The 5,822-nt window shown below is 46.6% G+C and overlaps 1 pseudogene; it reads left to right on the top strand.

Moving 5' to 3' along the window:
* Positions 1 to 286: 286 nt before the first annotated feature.
* Positions 287 to 5,822, top strand: part of LOC119267943 — a 10,263-nt pseudogene continuing 4,727 nt past the window's right edge.

Below are 5,822 nucleotides of genomic sequence, written 5' to 3'. Positions count from 1 at the left end.
CCCAAGGCAACTGAACATGTCGATATGGCAATTAGACCAACAAGACGATCACGCGAGCCAATTTATGCCAATTGAGACGATGACATCGGCTTGCCGAAGTGACCATGTGATGCGGTCGAAGCCGATTACCTACACATATAAAATAGTGCAGCCCAAAAAATAATAATCTTCCCCTTTTATATATATATATATACATATCTCTTATCTCTTATACTACCTAAAACAAACGGAAGGCTCCGTCTCCCCTCTTACGTTGTCCTTTCGTCCGTCCTCTCTCCGATTCTCCCACGCACAATCACCGCGTCTGAAATTACGGGGACGCAATTTCTCATCCAATCTGATTTTAAGCCCTCCCTCCCATCTCCGCCCGTGGGCGCTGCCTCCTCGCCTCAGCACAGCCGCCACACATACCCATCCGAGCACGCCTCCCATACTCCTCTCTTGAAGCCGCCGCCGACGTCCCTACCTCCTCCTCCGCCAGGTGCACATCAGGGTGAGGCCCTGCTCCCTCTCTTCGCAATGATGGGAGACATCAGTGGTGGCCGTGGATCTGGCGGCGACGTGGACAGATTCCTCCTCTCTCTCCCCATGTTGCTCCAGCAGGTGCAGCGCGCCTCGAGGTGCTCGCGGGTATGGCTGCAGCAAACGCCGGTTGGTCGTCTTCGAGGCTGTCCATGCATGAACCACCTAGGCGAGCGAGCAGAGACGAGCAAGCGTATTCCTGCAGTTGAGCCTCCCCGCCTCCAAGCTGTGTCCTAGATGAGGTCGTCGCTCCTTCGATCTGTACCCTAGCTCGCCTCCCTCTGTAGGAGACCTACCTCGACAAGGTTGTGGGTCGCCTGCTCCAAGTACAAGGACGCAGGTGAGGTAGGCGACCACGATGCTGCACATGGTGGCGTCGATGCTGGAGTCCCTGAATGACTATATAGCTCTTTATTATCTATGTTGAATGACTGAATGGTGACGCTATACTGAATCTGTTAACTCCTCAGCCCTTCACCACATTGTTTGTTTTGATATTCTATAGTACCGGGATTAAGTTACCTAGATTCAGAAGTTACTTTAATAGTTTGGGTGGCTGGGTACTTCCTGTATGGAGCATAGTTTTCTTAAATCCCAGCTTTCTTGCTGCACGTAGCTGTCTCAGTTCATATATACCTAGCTACATTTTACTCGTACATCATATAGGATGCAGTCCAGGTTAGGAAAAGGAGGCCTTATAGTCCAAGACAATATTTTCTCAACTCTAGGCCAACTTTGCTACTAATGAGAATCATCGACAAGTTGCATTTTTCCTTGTGGGTATTAGGAACTGTTCAATACTTCTGTTTAACATGCTCAAGTAACTTTGTAGCATAACAAGAGTCATCTTATCTTATGAAGTACTTCAAACTTTGCTTGTATTCTTGAGAATTATATTAAGGACCTGACACTTGGAATCTAATCTATCCTGAATCTCGCATAGGAACGATTTTCCAGACTGAAGATAGTAAAGTGTGTAGGTCCATTCTTACAAGTTGACGATCCTTCTCTTGGACACCAACCCTGTAATTCTGTATTTGGGAAATACATTGTTTGCATGATTGACAGGTAAGGTATGCAATAGCACAGCTCTTTGAATTACAATGGCAATATATTTTATAAGACAAGTTATAGTTTCTCAAGCTGCATCCTTCCCTTAGAAAATTAAATTTCCAACATGGAATAGCTGCAGTTGGTGCCGGCAAACATTTTAGGTTACAAATTATTTTGCTTTCAATATTTATGTGGTATTAACAGGTGTACAACAACTAGATAGGGGGAGAGGAATAGAGAGGGGGGAGGGGGGCGGTGGTTATTTAACATGCATGAGGATCATAAGTATATGTTTGACACAATTGATGTTGAACCACTAGATTTGTATGTCCGGCATGATTGATATTTGAACCACTAGAATTTGTATGTCCGACATGATTTGAAGCACTAGAATTTGTATGTCCTGACATGATTGATGTTTGAATCGCTAGAATTTGTATCCCGTTGCAACGCATGGGCACTTAGCTAGTATATATATATATATCTTTATCTTTATCTACTAATAAACCAGCTATCGCTTCTGGTCGTCCGTTGTGGTTGTTTTGCAAAAAAGTCCCTCGATTTACAGGAAATCAACCCGCGGTCCCTGTTTTAGTGGCACCCAGAAAAAACGTTTCACTTTTACAAACAAAACCCTATAGGCATTTCAATTCAGTCCGCAATCCTTCCTTCCTCTTATCCACTCTGCGCCGGCGGCTACGCCCATTCCGTCGTGCGCCGGCGGCCGCCGTGCCTGGCACCGGAGGATGGAGTGCGCTCGCCGGGAGGATGGACGGCGCGGAGAGGCGCGCTCGAGCCTGAGCTCCTGTGCCCGCGCCTCGCGCCTCCTTGCACCGCTCCGGCGGCCTCACTCGCCACACGCCGTCGCCGGCGACCACAAGCAGCGACCGTCGCACCTCTCTGCGCGCCACCCCGAAGCCCCAAGCACGCCGCGCTGCCGTCCCCCGCAACCCCGGCCTCCTCCTCGACCTCGCCTCTCCGTGCGAACAAACGACGTCGCCGGCGGCGGCCTCGGCCACCATGCTTGAGCTGACGAGCGCCGACCGCACGGGGCTCATCTCCGAGGTGTTCGACGTGCTAGACGACATGAGCTGCAGCGTCGTCGATGCCAGGGCGTGGTCGCATCGCGGCCGCCTCGCCTGCCTCGTCTACCTGCGGGACGAGGATGTTGCCGCAGCCGTTGTGGAGCACATCGAGGCCCGCCTCGCCTCCCTCCTCCGCGGAGACTCGGAAGCCAGCAGCGGCGCCGTGGCTGCCGTCCCCGCCGGCTCCATCCCGCACGCCAACCGGCGCCTCCACCATCTCATGTATGCCAGCGGCGACCAGGAGCACGCGTTCCCAACTCCCATGGTGCGTGCTCATGGATCTCGAGCCCGACACCATGGGCTCCGTGCACAAGGGGCCCTACGGCCAGATCTTCCGCCCCGACAACTTTGTCTTCGGCCAGTCCGGCGCCGGCAACAACTGGGCCAAGGGCCACTACACCGAGGGCGGGGAGCTCATCGACTCCGTCCTCGACGTCGTCCGCGAGGAGGCCAAGAATTGCGCTGCCTCCAAGGTACTTTCCCCTTTCTTGAGGAGTCGCTCCAGTTACTTCGTTCCGCAGATTCTGGCCAGCGATTCTGACTTTTGTTCATGTGCTTGTCCTGAGGCTTCCAGGTGTGCCACTCCCTCGGCGGGGGCACCGGTTCCAAGATCAGGGAGCAGTACCCGGGCCGGATGATGCTCACCTTCTCCGTGTTCCCATCTCCAAAGGTCTCTGACACGGTGGTCGAGCCCTACAACGTCACTCTCTCGGTTCACTGGCTGGTGGAGAACGCCGACGAGTGCATGGTGCTGGACAACAAGGCGCTCTACGACATTTGCTTCCGCGCCCTCAAGCTGACCACACCTAGCTGTAAGCAAATCTGTGACATCAAGCTATATTACCTGCCTGTACTTTTTTACTAATGTGAATGCTAAATGAATAAAAGAGATAGAGGATTAATACACTGACTCTGGCTTGGCAACTTTATATTGGTTTCTTGACCGAGATTCTGGTACAGATGGAACCATGATTTGTGATAGTCTAGCGATTAGTAGAAAGCGAACTGTAAAATCATGTGCTTTGCAACTCTTGTCATAATCATATACATAGGATTAGTTCAGTTTAAAGCAGGGATTCAGAATGCTCTACTGTGGCACACATTGTCAATTAGTTAAGTGAGATCAAAATAGAAGTGCAGATTTGGTGGCAAAACATTCTATAGGTGAGCAGTTAACCGGTTTGTTGTTACAAGGTGCTCTGGTTTTTTTAGCACACCAATTGGCTGCACATTGTACTTCTAATAGTGATTTTTTATTAATGTGAGATCTAAGCTCAATAGTTCGCACAACTTGGGAGGCAATCCTGAAAAGGAGGAGAGCACTTGAAATAGGCTTAGTGAAGAGAATTTGAGATAGCACAACCAAACATATTTGGGTTGACCACTGAATACCTAATGTCCCAGGGAATTTCAAGGGTGAGGAAGCTGAATGAACTGTTTTCTGCTGACAGTAGGTGGTGGAATGAGGACACTCTCCAAGAGAACTTCTTAACACCAGACATCTGGGTGATAAAGAAGACCCCTCTTGGAAAATTGGACCAGGATATGTGGGTGTGATCCAGAATTTTATGCCTGTCAGGGCTAACTTGCACCTCCATCCCTACGCCCCTTTGATTACATTTGCAATTCAATATGCAAATAAGCTGGATGCTTGGATGCCCGTGGTGAGTGAAGTATGGCTTTAGTCTATCGGTTAAGCTGACTAACTGTTTCAAAATCTTGAACTAATGTTTTTTGTGACACCTGAACTGAAGTTGGTCATGCTAACAAAACCTTCAACTTATTAGAACAGAAATTGTAACAACAGTTTAGCTTATTGTTCTGTGAAGTAACTACTGTTGTACCAGGAAATTTTGTGCACGTGCATTCAATTACAGGTTATCCGAGCCTGCTTGCACTTGCAACTGATCAATGCCGATCCAGTTGTTCTCAGGATAGATAAAAATCAGTTCTTGTTCATTATAGAGGGCATCCAACATAAATAAGATTTTTAAATCTGACAAAACATTTTTATTGTACAATCCAGTCTGAAAGATAAGAGCAAACTTATCTGCCACTATAGAGGGAATCAAACGTAAAATAGGTGACATGCAGATATTGACATACGATTACATTTTTATGGCATTACTAATCCAGTTATGGTTCCATTGTTGTCGCACACCGAACGTTCAATGAATTTCTTGAAGAAAATGTGTGGAGTCTTTTGTTGTGTGCTTCAACCAGGTAAAATCCTATTGGTTATTCTAATCATACAATCTTCCGATCCAATTTTGTGAGCTTAGTACAGTAGGATTCTTATTTTTGTAAGGCTTCCCAGTAGATATATTGGAGCTGCCCCTTCCTCTTCTACTGTTCTATCTCTACTTCTTTCCCTTCTACTTGATAGTCAAAAATTTAGTACATCTCCATGCTCATGGTTCTTCAGCATATATAGTCTACTATGTAATTCTCTGTACAACCCATTTAACTCTGCAACAGCCACTAAAATATATCTGTAAGCTTGCATAGGAATAATTCATTTTTTTATTGTTGTTTGGTTATTGTGGTTCACAGCCAATTTCTTTAGGCTTTAAGCATATGGTAGGATTACACTAACAATCCGAGTAAATAGTATTTGGTCCTTTTGATTATGTTTCATGGCAATAAGTATGTTTCCTTGTGGTGCAATTTGTTTCCTGCAATTGATAACTCAACTTTTTTGCAGGGAGGTAACTACATTTCTTCCGTTGCTGAAAAAGCTGAGGTGAATTCTATGACAGTGAGGGTTGATGATAGGAGCACAAGTAATTCTGATGTAAGTGTGACAACCTTGTGTACTATTCTATCCTGGTCTTGCTTTTATTGTTGCACAACTTCTCTGATCTCCCAGTAGATTTGTTCAGTCGGTGTGGTCGTTAGGCTTAGTTTAGACATATTTCTATTTTGAATCTGTGCTTATACTGTTTGTCATCTGAAACCTACACTCAGTATACATTATGTCCAGGAAATAATCATCACGTACGGACATCACTCTATACTCCTTCCGTTACATAATACTTGTCGTGGTTTTAGTTCAACATTGCATAACCTTCTGGTTTTCCTGAGGTACTGCTCAGTAACTTTTTTTACCTCATGCATACAAAGATAGAACAAGAGTCACTGGATTAAGAATTCGAACTTTCA

The sequence above is a fragment of the Triticum dicoccoides genome, chromosome 1A (assembly GCF_002162155.2).
Source record: "Triticum dicoccoides isolate Atlit2015 ecotype Zavitan chromosome 1A, WEW_v2.0, whole genome shotgun sequence".
In the NCBI taxonomy this organism is placed as follows: Eukaryota; Viridiplantae; Streptophyta; class Magnoliopsida; order Poales; family Poaceae; genus Triticum; species Triticum dicoccoides.
This window is presented reverse-complemented; position numbering and strand designations above follow the sequence as displayed.